Raw genomic sequence first — 16162 nt, 5'->3', positions numbered from 1 at the left:
GGCCCCTGGACACAGCCGGGGCTCCCAAGCCCGGAGGCGCATGGGACGCCTCCCCGGACCCATGGAGCCCGTCCTGGGCATTGAGCCATGCCGTTGGCCTGGAGATGGGTGCCCCGGACACCCGGGGGAGGTCTGTCCGGGACACATGGAGCCCGTCCTGGGCATTGAACCATGCCGTTGGCCTGGAGAAGGGAGCCCCCGGACGCCCGGGGGAGGACTGCCCGGTACCCGTGGAGCCCTTCCCGGGTACTTTGCAACGCCGTTGGCCTCCTTGTGGTATATAAATAAATAATACCGGATCTATTTTTGGATGAATGAATGAATAACAGATAGCTCAATAAAATAAGAGTCAAGATTCGAGGTAGTAGGAGTTTCTGCAGGTTTATTACAGCATAAGGACAGGATCAGGACAACCTGCATAGGAACAGAAGTGACAGGGCCCAGCAGGACAACTGGGGCCCAACAGGGGAAAAGAGGCCCAGCAGCTGCTGGGGCTAGGTCTGGGATGAGCGCGCTGACATTCAATAACAAAACACAGGCATATATACATAGTGCAAACACATAGCATTACATTGCAGTAGGCGTAGCAGTGGGTGGAGCAGAAAGGCATGACGCGTAGCAGTCGCGAAAGATAACAGTAAAAAGAGGTGTAACTGGGAGTATACATAGACATGTGATGTAAATGTAACAGAATATGTCATGAATGGGCGGAAACATAGGAGGGGGCTACCTAAGGAGCCGGGACCTCTAACCTAATGGTGCGCGAAAACTGGCAATGACGTGTTACTAGGAGAAGCTGGGGGCTATGAACTCTGTGCTAGGAGCAGAGACTAAAGTCTGGAGGGTCGGAGCGACATGTACCTAAACCCTATCTGGTATCTGATGTTTAGGGAACATGTTGATATAAACTAGAAGTCATGAGGGGAGAGGCTTAACTTGACTCTAAGACTGGACCATGCATTATTCTACATGAAGTGCGTGATGAAGAATACTAAATGACCATTAAATACAGTATTTCTCTAACATGGAGACGAGAAGGCTAGACAATGACGGAAACTATTGATGCAGTTCAGTAGCTTAGGAATGCAGAAGGAGGACTGAACTGATAACTGGAATCATAACATACTTTTGGCAGACTCAGAGGCAGAGCCAAGCTACACCGGGCACTGCAAGGCAGGAAGTAAGTGAAGGGTCGAGGATACAGGTGGGGGCTGTATCGCTCCTCAGCGAGGCTTTCAGGAGACAGGAGCTGAATCTGTGGTCCGGGCCCTTTTGAGGCCTGGAAACGGGGACTTTATAATGGAATAACGTGCACACTGGGAAACGTGGCAACATAACTTTACATAGGCCTGATATTCGTAGTATTCACGAGGACTGGAAAATGACATACCAGAGGTGGACACAACTGTAATTGCGTCATTAATCGGACATGGGGAATAACATATGCATATTGGTCATGCACACATAACATATGATGGATGAAGCGTAGGGACACAGAACATGGCAAAATTTACTTTTCCACATTCCCTCCTTGTCACTACGTTTCCATCAGGAAACATCAATTTTCATGATACCATCTATCATTTCATACAGTACCATTTGCTCGTCTCGAATTGTCTTGGAACGGGATTTAGAACGGGGCTTGGGACTAGGAATACAAGAGGTAGCACACATGCTGCAAATCGCAGGGCCACATTGTATACAGAGGCAGCAGCTGAATATGATCGCTACTGCAATACCTAGAAAGGACAGGACTTTCCATCCCCATGCGGAAATTATATTCCAGAACCAACCTGACCATGTCCAGGTGCCTGGGTCTTGGTGTAACAGATGGGCAATTTTATGGAGTCTGGTTATAGCTGAATAAACAGACGGCGCGTTATTTGGAATGAAAATGCAGCAACTAGATCCGATGACTCTACAGGCCCCGCCCCTATCGGCCAGTATGACGTCAAGGACGAGACGATTTTGCAAAACGACAAATCTCATAGCAGATTGTTCCTCGGTTAGGTTACCTAGAGCAGAAGCAGTCTCATTAACTACAGCTTCAAGGGTTCTTGTTAACCTACGGATCAGTTTACTATTCTGGACAGGTCCTACAAAGAAGAAGAAACCTTTATTGAAATCTGTATACTGTTCTAGAGTAGTTTCAGTATAATCGACAATTGGGGACTCCCTTCTATGTCTAATGTGTACTAGATGTGTGTTTCTGTGATAATCAGATGGGGCTAGAAAAACAGGTGGCAGTAGGAAAGCAATGTAACAGGTTCCCTCCCAATCGAGGGGCAGACGGACATATGCAGTTTGACCACAAATAAAATAAGAATGACGTGAAGCTTTGAAAATAGATTTCCCACTGTCACTATACTGGATAACAGTAGTACATTCACTATGACCTATATGTACAGAACCATAACTACGGACACATAATTCGCCTTTGACTGGTAGTACTGAAATAGCAGGTAAGTCTGGAGTAGTATCAGACTGAACATTCAGGACCATGAAATTCGACGAATAATTACCTAAATTATATACTTCATTTTCTAGATCTAAACCTGTTCTGTGGGGGAGACCTTGCTTGTCTGGAAAACATGTACTGTTAAGAAAAGACATATCTGTTGAGGATGACGTTAACGTGGACCATGCTCCACACGAACCATTGTGTGAGAATGGATAAGGAAACAGTGGCAGAACTCCCTTCGGTGTCTGGAAAGGGGGGAGTCGACCACACACCCAACAATTAGTGGCATTGCTGGTCTGGTGTGAATAATGTAACATACGGATAAATGAGTTGTTGCGCATAGCAAGGCGGTAAGAATATTCGTGAGGAGGCAGATCACTAAACGTGTGCTCTACTGTAGCATTAGTAGACATATTTACATGAGGAACTGGAAAACACAGGAAAAGTGCGTAACTAGTGCAGGAAATCATTATGCTGAGAAATAATATGAAACTCAGAAAAACGATACATTGAAGTGAACTTCGACTGACTCTCTCACTATGGGGGTCTATTTTATACATGTCAGAAACAGTCTAACCGTTTCACCTAGGGGAGGACTTATACAATCAAACTGACTGACTTATTTTACTAGACCTTAATTTGAGCTTATACTCCTGTTGCGGAGTTTTCTCTAACAAGGGAGGGGTTGTAATAATGTCTTGTGCGGGACAGTCCTTTAAGACAATGTTTTGGCAGTCCTTCGAATCCTGGAAATCCTTGGAAATGTTTTTAGAGGCTGGTTTCAATCCTTTAAAAAGTTTTACATGGGACAGGTGGACCCACCCCTTCCTGCCTTCCAACTTGACGGCAGTTCGGGTGGTCAAGAGGACCTGACGTGGCTCCTTCCAACGTGGTTCCAGCGGACTTGATCTGTCGAAATTCCTGATCATCACCAAGGAGCCTGGAACGATTTCATGCGGTGCCACCTCGGTATTGTCTGGAAAAGCGGCAGCAACCTGTGAACGACATGAGTTGAGGGCAGACATCAAGGAAGCTAGGTAATCTGTCAGCATATTACATGAAACATCGGTAATACTTCGGGGTCTAGGAGTACCCCACATGTTAGGGGGGCGGCCGAATACGACCTCATACGGGGACAGACCTGATCTGGAATGTGCGACCATGCGCATATAAAATAAAGCGACTGGCAGAGCTATTAACCAGTCCACACCTTTGTCTTTACAGACTTTTGCAATGCGGATTTTCAGAGTCTGATTATGTCTCTCTACGAGACCGGCTGCTTCAGGATGGCGTACACAATGGAACTTCCACTGGTACCCTAACAAAAGGGAAACGTGTTTCATGAGTTCAGATGAGAATGGCTGACCGTTATCAGAATATACGACTCTAGGGAGTCCGTATCTAGGGAAAAATTCACGAACCAACTGTTTGGCAGTGGTCGCGGCTGTGTAATCTGGGACTGGATATGCTTCTGTCCACCTGGACAAAGCGCATACTACTACAAGGACATACTTGAAACCTCGACATCGCTCCATCTGAATATAATCCATCTGGAGGACCTCAAAAGGGTGGTCAGGGGGCTGGAAACCACCTTGTTCCACCGGGACACTTTTACCTGGATTAAACTGACAACATATCATACAGGTACGGACTTTCTGTTTGGCTGCAGCTCGTAAATGCTTGTTGAACCAAATGTTCTGGATACTGTCTAACATAGCTTTTTCTCCTAAATGTGCTGGACTATGTGCGGTATTGATAATGACTTGAACCATAGAGTCAGGGAGAAACCATGTGGCTCTACCCTTCGTTAACCATCCTTGATCTGTCTGGACCCCTCCTTGTTCAGACCATTTCTTGATTTCAGCGGGAGTAGCATGTAACTGGATATCTATGACATCTTGTGTAGGGTCCTTAACTGTCATGCATATAATCGGATCTGAAGTATGTGTCATGTTAACTGGAATGTCTGGAGTCTGTGCTGTAAGCTTGGCTGTGCGGTCTGCTAGATCATTACCCTGGGAAATAATGTCTGTAACTTTCGTATGTGCTTTGCATTTCATGATAGCAATGGATGTCGGTAAATGTATGGCATCTAACAGGGCTTGAATAAGGAGACCATGCTGAATCTTGGTTCCATGAGAAGTCATGAAACCTCTCTCCTGCCAGAGCACTCCGAAGTCGTGTACAACTCCGAATGCGTAACGTGAATCTGTGTAAACATTAACTTTCAGGTTCTTGGCATGTATACAGGCTTGTGTCAGAGCGACTAGCTCTGCTGCTTGAGCGGACAGGGTGTCAATACGGTGTGTCTTGATAACTTCAGTGTCAGTAGTCACTGCATACGCGGCGACTAGTTCTCCTGTACTAGTTCTCATACATGAACCATCTACATAAAGTGTCAGGTCAGGATCTGGTAACGGAATGTCTGTCAGGTCTTGTCTTGGCTTTGTCGTAATGTTAACTACTTCCACACAGTCATGTGTGTCTGGATTTGAATTAGCTGATGGTAACAGTGTAGCAGGATTCAGAACATTGCAGCGTCTAATTTCTATGTGTGGCTGGAACAGTGTTAATTCATAACCCGTTAAACGTGCAATTGTCAAGTGCTGAGTTTGTGTTCGGTTTAAAAGAACTTCTACTGAATGTGGAACTTGTACTGTCAGGGAATGTCCTAAAACTATGGAATCACTTTGTCTGATAGCTAGTGCTGTGGCTGCAACTGACTTGAGGCACGCAGGCAACGCCTGGGCGACTGGATCTAGTGTGCTCGAAAAATAAGCACAGGGCTTGTATTGTCCTGCTTGATCTTGTGTGAGAACAGATAATGCTGTACCTTCGCGTTCAGTAACGAAAAGTGTAAAAGGCTTACTGTAGTTCGGTGTAGCTAGAACTGGAGCTTGGCATAGGGCTTTCTTTAACTCGTTGAAACTAAGTGTATGGTCAGATGTCCAAGGGAGGACAGTCGATACGGCTGCCTCCTGTGTCGTTAACTGTATCAGTGGCTTGGCTAGAAATGCATACTGGGGAATCCATTGTCTACAATAAGAAGTAAGGCCGATAAAGGCACGTACCTCCTTCTGGGTTCTGGGCTGGGGAAGACTCGCTATTAACTGGATACGGTCTGGTGTCAACTGCCTACCCCTCTTGGACAGCAAGTGTCCTAAGTATACCACTTGCTGGACACAGAATTGAAGCTTCGAAGGTGACACTTTGTGCCCCATCTCGGCTAGAAAATACAAAACTGTAAGTGACGCTCGCTCGCAAGCACGTTCAGAACGGGCTGTGATCAGTAGATCATCAACATACTGGAGCAGGGCAGTGTCAGTTGGCATGTGAATATTGTCTAGTTGTCTCTTGAGTGCTTGACTGTAAATACTAGGGCTTTCTGTGAAACCTTGAGGAGCGCGTGTAAACATATAGCTCCTTCCATTTAAACAAAATCCGAAAAGAAACTGGCTATCTGGATGAATTGGAACACTAAAAAATGCATTCTTGAGGTCTATGACAGTGAAGAACATGGCTTCGGAATCAATGGCTGTTAACAGGGAAGAAATATCTGGGACAACTGGGTACTGAGGAATAATACATTTATTAAGCTCTCGTAAATCAATCACTAATCGATATACTGGGGGTGCATTTGGATCAGTACGTTTCATGACTGGAATGATCGGAGAATTGCATACATTGGAGTCAGTTTCTACAACTACTCCTTGAGCCATGAGCTCGTCAATAATTTTGGATAAGGCTGCTACAGCCTCAGGTGGCAATCTGTACTGTCTGATTCGTGGTAACACTACACCTGGCTTGAGAGTCACACGATGGGGTGTGATTTGCATATAACCTACATCAGTTGGACCTTGCGCCCATAAATGCTGTGGAACATTAGACAATCTTGAATCAAAATCTCGTAATACATAGTGACCCTTAAAGTCACGTAGGAACAGACGTATTCCCTCTGGGGAACAGCAAATAACTGCACCTAACTCTTTCAGTGTCTTAATGCCTAACAGATTTTCCGGACATGACTTAGTAAGTAACAGATCAGTAGTACGGGACAATGGACCTACCTCTAGAGTGACTGGCTTAGATATCTCGTTAACGATGGGTTTTCCTGAAAATCCAAGGGAAACATTTCTTGAGCCTGAGAGCGGAGCCCCTGGAACTTCGGCATGACTAATTGTGGTCCTACTTGCCCCTGTATCGATCAAAAACTTTCTGTCTTTCCCTAATACTTGACTGTGAACATAGGGACCTTCTTGATCTACAGGTATCTCGATGAGAGGCAAGCCTACCTCCCTCTCTAGGCTGTTTCATGAATATGACTGATACTCTGGATACTCAGACTGTGCATACTGGTACATCTGCGATGTAACATGCTGTGTTGCAGCGATAGGCTGCGGTACTGTAACTGTCTGTTGTGCATTCGGTGGCTGAGGAATCTGTGAAACTTGTTCTTGTCTTGGCGGACGTGGTCTTTCTTTAGTCTTACCAGTAGCTATATTATGTTTCAGAACTGCACACTCGTTTATAAAATGACCTGGCTGTTTACAATAATTGCAGTTCCCTCTAACGGGAGCTGCAGGATGACTGGCTTGATTCGGACCCCTCTTCTGACTGTCTTGAGGAACAGATTGTGCAACTAGCACTTTCATTTTCGTGTCTTTCATACGTTTTCTTTCGTGTTCTTGCTCTTCTCTGATTCTATTCTGGTGATACTGGAGCATCTGGAGCATCTGGGACGGAGTATTTGCTTGCCAGGTGCTTTCGACTTTCAAAACTCGATTTTTAATTTGTGGGCTTGAATTCTCGACTAATTTGGTAACGAAAAGGTGAGGGTATGACTCACTACTTGTCTTGAGACCACTATTAATACTAAAACATTTTTCAAACCTAGAATAAAAATCACTAATATCTTCATCTTGTTTCTGTTTACAGGCTGAGATTGCATCCCAGTCTTCTTTCCTAGTTGTCAATAATCTGGGTAAAACTTGAATCAGTAATTCTGGTAATTCTTTACATTTATCTCCAAGACCGGTACCTGGTACTCGTGCCTTGTCTTCAGCTTCTAGAGCTGCCCAATCGATCTTTTTCTCTCCCACCTCCCATTCTTTTTCCTTTAACTTTTCATACACCCCTGCGGGTAACAGGACCTTTAACATTTTAATAATATCTGGGTAAGTATATTCTCCCATACGGAGCATGTCTTTTAATTCTCGATGGAACCCTGCTGGATCTTTGTCATGACAAGGAATTAATTTCTTCATTTCAAGAAGTTCCATCTTTGATATTGGAGTGTATACAAACACTCGTTGCATTACGCCACCCGCCCCTTGGACTGGGTGGACTTCTCGTAACGGATTCTGTCTGTCTATGTAAAACGATTTACTTTCTGGGGGTGAGACATGAACAAAATGCGGGTTCAGGAACGTTCTATATTTGTGGCGCTGTTCTAGAATGACACTAATTAAATCGGTACCTAGACCTCTCCATCTATACTGGAGTAACTCGTTCAGGATATCATGTAACGGGCCTGGATCAGAGTGTTGACCCTCATACAGAGTAATGAGGTACTGGATCATATACATACCCACCAGTCGTTGCTCGGCTGGGGGCAGTTTCAGAAACATTTGTGCCACTATTTCGTCTGGAAAAGTGGTAGAATCAGTAATCCATCGGACTGCTGATCGGGCTAGTTCTTGTTCATGCATAGTACTTAATTCACTGTAACCGACTCGTGATTTCAGAATGTGATCGGTAGCTTGAAATACTTGTTCTAGAGAACCTAGTTCTGGTGCTGGATGACGAAAAATAGACTTGTGTTCTAGGCGTAAATGGCGATCTGGAAATCTGGATTTTCCTACATACGCTATTCTGGCGGGATTCTCGTTCTCTTCCTCTTCAGGATCAGAGATACTTTCTTTCTCACTTACTTGTGCTGCTTTACGCTGGTCGTGTAACCTTATTATTTCTTTACGAATTTTCTTGTACATACTCTCCATGGCACTGACGGTCTTGTGCTTACCCTCGGCTATATTATCACTCCACCTTGTCAGGATTCTCATTTCGGCGGGATCTTTAGACGGGTAATCTTGTTCTCTTATTAGACAATTGATCAGGAACTTTAATATCATGAGCTGAATCTCGGCTTTCCTTTGAGACATAATCTCGCCAATACTTTCTGGATCATCCCCTGTACGGATGAAACGATATATTCTGTCTAGATCTTCTTTCATATTCGGCAAGGTGACTAGATACTCGGTCACTCTCCTTACACGTAAGGAATATAAAACCATAGTATATTTGCCTGGAACTGGATCATAGACACATTCGTTAAGGGCTTGCCTGATTTCTGTAACAGACTTATTACTTTTAGGAGTACGCTGTGATGCTTGAGCATGTAATTCGAGTGCCGATAAACGCTTGTGTGGCGGCGGGGTTTGAGGAGGACCTCCTCCTGCGGCCCCTATACTGGAGTCGTCTACTGAGGCTCTACGTCCTGGCAGAGTGGGAAATGGAACTGTAGGCTGGACCGGGGGTACCGTAACAGGTACTCCGGTGTCTGGAGGAGCGGGAAGTGCCTGATTTACAGGGACTGGCGGAGCGCGAACAGGGTTTGCATATTCGGGGACTGTGTCGTCCAGATAGGACGAAATAAAAATATCAGCTGCGGTCGGTTTGTGACGTAGCTTAGTCGGAACTAATGGTGGCGGGAAATTACTGGATGCCTCTGGGGTCGCTTTTGGCAAACCTTCGGCAAGGAGAGGATACATACCCTTAATAAGGGCATGCCTCTGTCTGTCTGACTGTTCGGCTTTGACTTGTTCACCTATCTCGATTAATTCTCTTTCTTGGGCTCGTTCCTGGGATTCTCTACTTAACTCTGACTTTCTGACTTCCTTTTCCGTTCTTCTATGCGCTTCCTTACGCCATAACTCGATGGCATCTTTCTGTGACTGTCTGGCTTTCTTTTTCCATAATGCTTCTTCTACTCGCATGATACATTCGGCATCCCATGTACCCGATACGGGCCATCTATACTTTTCTTCTAACTGTTTGGTATACTCTACCCATAAATCTAGATACAATATGGCGCTTATGCCATGTTTCTGATACATAAAATAACCTGGACTGTCCCTAGGTGGGACAGGAACCGCTTCCTCTAACAGACCCTTTCTAGTTTTTAACTGTCGTAACTTGGAAAAGAGCGGCATTGTAAACTTGAATCGGAACACAATACAATACACGAAGAACAATAACAATTGGGAAAACAATTCAGGCATACCACGACATTGGAATTACATTAAACAATATCATAACATAACAGTTCAAACAGAATATTACCTGAAATACTGAGAACAGAAATAGAACAGATTTTCTCGAGAACGGAACAGACTAGAGTTACTGGATGCACTGCTGTAACAGTACGGAACATACCGGTCCCATAAAGGGACGCATCAAGACCCGTATCCACCTAGGTGAACACTTCGTTTGTGAGTCTGGGCACCACCAACCCACGGACCAGGAGTCAATTTAGATTGGTCCTGTCTAGATACTACCCCAGCAATGGTACTCACCGGGCAGCACGGAACGGAAGGCCTCGGACTGGACTGGACGACGGACGACGAACTTCGGACTTCGGACTTCAGTTACAGGTGGGCCTCCGGATACCTCGGACCTTGGACTCTCGGCTTGGGCTCTGGTCGGGACTCGCCGCGTTCCTCCACCGTCTCGTTCGGATGCTGGACCGCCTCCTCCGTCTCCTCCGTGGGCCTGAGGGATACTTGAGCAGAAATATCTGCCACTGCGCAGAAGAGTTCCGTCACGACTGCAGAGGGTCAGGGGGTCGGCGTGGCTTCACCGACGCGTGGGGAAAGGGCAAGTCCCTGTTCGGGCGCCATTATGTGGTATATAAATAAATAATACCGGATCTATTTTTGGATGAATGAATGAATAACAGATAGCTCAATAAAATAAGAGTCAAGATTCGAGGTAGTAGGAGTTTCTGCAGGTTTATTACAGCATAAGGACAGGATCAGGACAACCTGCATAGGAACAGAAGTGACAGGGCCCAGCAGGACAACTGGGGCCCAACAGGGGAAAAGAGGCCCAGCAGCTGCTGGGGCTAGGTCTGGGATGAGCGCGCTGACATTCAATAACAAAACACAGGCATATATACATAGTGCAAACACATAGCATTACATTGCAGTAGGCGTAGCAGTGGGTGGAGCAGAAAGGCATGACGCGTAGCAGTCGCGAAAGATAACAGTAAAAAGAGGTGTAACTGGGAGTATACATAGACATGTGATGTAAATGTAACAGAATATGTCATGAATGGGCGGAAACATAGGAGGGGGCTACCTAAGGAGCCGGGACCTCTAACCTAATGGTGCGCGAAAACTGGCAATGACGTGTTACTAGGAGAAGCTGGGGGCTATGAACTCTGTGCTAGGAGCAGAGACTAAAGTCTGGAGGGTCGGAGCGACATGTACCTAAACCCTATCTGGTATCTGATGTTTAGGGAACATGTTGATATAAACTAGAAGTCATGAGGGGAGAGGCTTAACTTGACTCTAAGACTGGACCATGCATTATTCTACATGAAGTGCGTGATGAAGAATACTAAATGACCATTAAATACAGTATTTCTCTAACATGGAGACGAGAAGGCTAGACAATGACGGAAACTATTGATGCAGTTCAGTAGCTTAGGAATGCAGAAGGAGGACTGAACTGATAACTGGAATCATAACATACTTTTGGCAGACTCAGAGGCAGAGCCAAGCTACACCGGGCACTGCAAGGCAGGAAGTAAGTGAAGGGTCGAGGATACAGGTGGGGGCTGTATCGCTCCTCAGCGAGGCTTTCAGGAGACAGGAGCTGAATCTGTGGTCCGGGCCCTTTTGAGGCCTGGAAACGGGGACTTTATAATGGAATAACGTGCACACTGGGAAACGTGGCAACATAACTTTACATAGGCCTGATATTCGTAGTATTCACGAGGACTGGAAAATGACATACCAGAGGTGGACACAACTGTAATTGCGTCATTAATCGGACATGGGGAATAACATATGCATATTGGTCATGCACACATAACATATGATGGATGAAGCGTAGGGACACAGAACATGGCAAAATTTACTTTTCCACATTCCCTCCTTGTCACTACGTTTCCATCAGGAAACATCAATTTTCATGATACCATCTATCATTTCATACAGTACCATTTGCTCGTCTCGAATTGTCTTGGAACGGGATTTAGAACGGGGCTTGGGACTAGGAATACAAGAGGTAGCACACATGCTGCAAATCGCAGGGCCACATTGTATACAGAGGCAGCAGCTGAATATGATCGCTACTGCAATACCTAGAAAGGACAGGACTTTCCATCCCCATGCGGAAATTATATTCCAGAACCAACCTGACCATGTCCAGGTGCCTGGGTCTTGGTGTAACAGATGGGCAATTTTATGGAGTCTGGTTATAGCTGAATAAACAGACGGCGCGTTATTTGGAATGAAAATGCAGCAACTAGATCCGATGACTCTACAGGCCCCGCCCCTATCGGCCAGTATGACGTCAAGGACGAGACGATTTTGCAAAACGACAAATCTCATAGCAGATTGTTCCTCGGTTAGGTTACCTAGAGCAGAAGCAGTCTCATTAACTACAGCTTCAAGGGTTCTTGTTAACCTACGGATCAGTTTACTATTCTGGACAGGTCCTACAAAGAAGAAGAAACCTTTATTGAAATCTGTATACTGTTCTAGAGTAGTTTCAGTATAATCGACAATTGGGGACTCCCTTCTATGTCTAATGTGTACTAGATGTGTGTTTCTGTGATAATCAGATGGGGCTAGAAAAACAGGTGGCAGTAGGAAAGCAATGTAACAGGTTCCCTCCCAATCGAGGGGCAGACGGACATATGCAGTTTGACCACAAATAAAATAAGAATGACGTGAAGCTTTGAAAATAGATTTCCCACTGTCACTATACTGGATAACAGTAGTACATTCACTATGACCTATATGTACAGAACCATAACTACGGACACATAATTCGCCTTTGACTGGTAGTACTGAAATAGCAGGTAAGTCTGGAGTAGTATCAGACTGAACATTCAGGACCATGAAATTCGACGAATAATTACCTAAATTATATACTTCATTTTCTAGATCTAAACCTGTTCTGTGGGGGAGACCTTGCTTGTCTGGAAAACATGTACTGTTAAGAAAAGACATATCTGTTGAGGATGACGTTAACGTGGACCATGCTCCACACGAACCATTGTGTGAGAATGGATAAGGAAACAGTGGCAGAACTCCCTTCGGTGTCTGGAAAGGGGGGAGTCGACCACACACCCAACAATTAGTGGCATTGCTGGTCTGGTGTGAATAATGTAACATACGGATAAATGAGTTGTTGCGCATAGCAAGGCGGTAAGAATATTCGTGAGGAGGCAGATCACTAAACGTGTGCTCTACTGTAGCATTAGTAGACATATTTACATGAGGAACTGGAAAACACAGGAAAAGTGCGTAACTAGTGCAGGAAATCATTATGCTGAGAAATAATATGAAACTCAGAAAAACGATACATTGAAGTGAACTTCGACTGACTCTCTCACTATGGGGGTCTATTTTATACATGTCAGAAACAGTCTAACCGTTTCACCTAGGGGAGGACTTATACAATCAAACTGACTGACTTATTTTACTAGACCTTAATTTGAGCTTATACTCCTGTTGCGGAGTTTTCTCTAACAAGGGAGGGGTTGTAATAATGTCTTGTGTGGGACAGTCCTTTAAGACAATGTTTTGGCAGTCCTTCGAATCCTGGAAATCCTTGGAAATGTTTTTAGAGGCTGGTTTCAATCCTTTAAAAAGTTTTACATGGGACAGGTGGACCCACCCCTTCCTGCCTTCCAACTTGACGGCAGTTTGGGTGGTCAAGAGGACCTGACGTGGCTCCTTCCAACGTGGTTCCAGCGGACTTGATCTGTCGAAATTCCTGATCATCACCAAGGAGCCTGGAACGATTTCATGCGGTGCCACCTCGGTATTGTCTGGAAAAGCGGCAGCAACCTGTGAACGACATGAGTTGAGGGCAGACATCAAGGAAGCTAGGTAATCTGTCAGCATATTACATGAAACATCGGTAATACTTCGGGGTCTAGGAGTACCCCACATGTTAGGGGGGCGGCCGAATACGACCTCATACGGGGACAGACCTGATCTGGAATGTGCGACCATGCGCATATAAAATAAAGCGACTGGCAGAGCTATTAACCAGTCCACACCTTTGTCTTTACAGACTTTTGCAATGCGGATTTTCAGAGTCTGATTATGTCTCTCTACGAGACCGGCTGCTTCAGGATGGCGTACACAATGGAACTTCCACTGGTACCCTAACAAAAGGGAAACGTGTTTCATGAGTTCAGATGAGAATGGCTGACCGTTATCAGAATATACGACTCTAGGGAGTCCGTATCTAGGGAAAAATTCACGAACCAACTGTTTGGCAGTGGTCGCGGCTGTGTAATCTGGGACTGGATATGCTTCTGTCCACCTGGACAAAGCGCATACTACTACAAGGACATACTTGAAACCTCGACATCGCTCCATCTGAATATAATCCATCTGGAGGACCTCAAAAGGGTGGTCAGGGGGCTGGAAACCACCTTGTTCCACCGGGACACTTTTACCTGGATTAAACTGACAACATATCATACAGGTACGGACTTTCTGTTTGGCTGCAGCTCGTAAATGCTTGTTGAACCAAATGTTCTGGATACTGTCTAACATAGCTTTTTCTCCTAAATGTGCTGGACTATGTGCGGTATTGATAATGACTTGAACCATAGAGTCAGGGAGAAACCATGTGGCTCTACCCTTCGTTAACCATCCTTGATCTGTCTGGACCCCTCCTTGTTCAGACCATTTCTTGATTTCAGCGGGAGTAGCATGTAACTGGATATCTATGACATCTTGTGTAGGGTCCTTAACTGTCATGCATATAATCGGATCTGAAGTATGTGTCATGTTAACTGGAATGTCTGGAGTCTGTGCTGTAAGCTTGGCTGTGCGGTCTGCTAGATCATTACCCTGGGAAATAATGTCTGTAACTTTCGTATGTGCTTTGCATTTCATGATAGCAATGGATGTCGGTAAATGTATGGCATCTAACAGGGCTTGAATAAGGAGACCATGCTGAATCTTGGTTCCATGAGAAGTCATGAAACCTCTCTCCTGCCAGAGCACTCCGAAGTCGTGTACAACTCCGAATGCGTAACGTGAATCTGTGTAAACATTAACTTTCAGGTTCTTGGCATGTATACAGGCTTGTGTCAGAGCGACTAGCTCTGCTGCTTGAGCGGACAGGGTGTCAATACGGTGTGTCTTGATAACTTCAGTGTCAGTAGTCACTGCATACGCGGCGACTAGTTCTCCTGTACTAGTTCTCATACATGAACCATCTACATAAAGTGTCAGGTCAGGATCTGGTAACGGAATGTCTGTCAGGTCTTGTCTTGGCTTTGTCGTAATGTTAACTACTTCCACACAGTCATGTGTGTCTGGATTTGAATTAGCTGATGGTAACAGTGTAGCAGGATTCAGAACATTGCAGCGTCTAATTTCTATGTGTGGCTGGAACAGTGTTAATTCATAACCCGTTAAACGTGCAATTGTCAAGTGCTGAGTTTGTGTTCGGTTTAAAAGAACTTCTACTGAATGTGGAACTTGTACTGTCAGGGAATGTCCTAAAACTATGGAATCACTTTGTCTGATAGCTAGTGCTGTGGCTGCAACTGACTTGAGGCACGCAGGCAACGCCTGGGCGACTGGATCTAGTGTGCTCGAAAAATAAGCACAGGGCTTGTATTGTCCTGCTTGATCTTGTGTGAGAACAGATAATGCTGTACCTTCGCGTTCAGTAACGAAAAGTGTAAAAGGCTTACTGTAGTTCGGTGTAGCTAGAACTGGAGCTTGGCATAGGGCTTTCTTTAACTCGTTGAAACTAAGTGTATGGTCAGATGTCCAAGGGAGGACAGTCGATACGGCTGCCTCCTGTGTCGTTAACTGTATCAGTGGCTTGGCTAGAAATGCATACTGGGGAATCCATTGTCTACAATAAGAAGTAAGGCCGATAAAGGCACGTACCTCCTTCTGGGTTCTGGGCTGGGGAAGACTCGCTATTAACTGGATACGGTCTGGTGTCAACTGCCTACCCCTCTTGGACAGCAAGTGTCCTAAGTATACCACTTGCTGGACACAGAATTGAAGCTTCGAAGGTGACACTTTGTGCCCCATCTCGGCTAGAAAATACAAAACTGTAAGTGACGCTCGCTCGCAAGCACGTTCAGAACGGGCTGTGATCAGTAGATCATCAACATACTGGAGCAGGGCAGTGTCAGTTGGCATGTGAATATTGTCTAGTTGTCTCTTGAGTGCTTGACTGTAAATACTAGGGCTTTCTGTGAAACCTTGAGGAGCGCGTGTAAACATATAGCTCCTTCCATTTAAACAAAATCCGAAAAGAAACTGGCTATCTGGATGAATTGGAACACTAAAAAATGCATTCTTGAGGTCTATGACAGTGAAGAACATGGCTTCGGAATCAATGGCTGTTAACAGGGAAGAAATATCTGGGACAACTGGGTACTGAGGAATAATACATTTATTAAGCTCTCGTAAATCAATC

Source organism: Lissotriton helveticus, chromosome 5_1, assembly GCF_964261635.1.
Source record: "Lissotriton helveticus chromosome 5_1, aLisHel1.1, whole genome shotgun sequence".
Lineage (NCBI taxonomy): Eukaryota > Metazoa > Chordata > Amphibia > Caudata > Salamandridae > Lissotriton > Lissotriton helveticus.
This window is presented reverse-complemented; position numbering follows the sequence as displayed.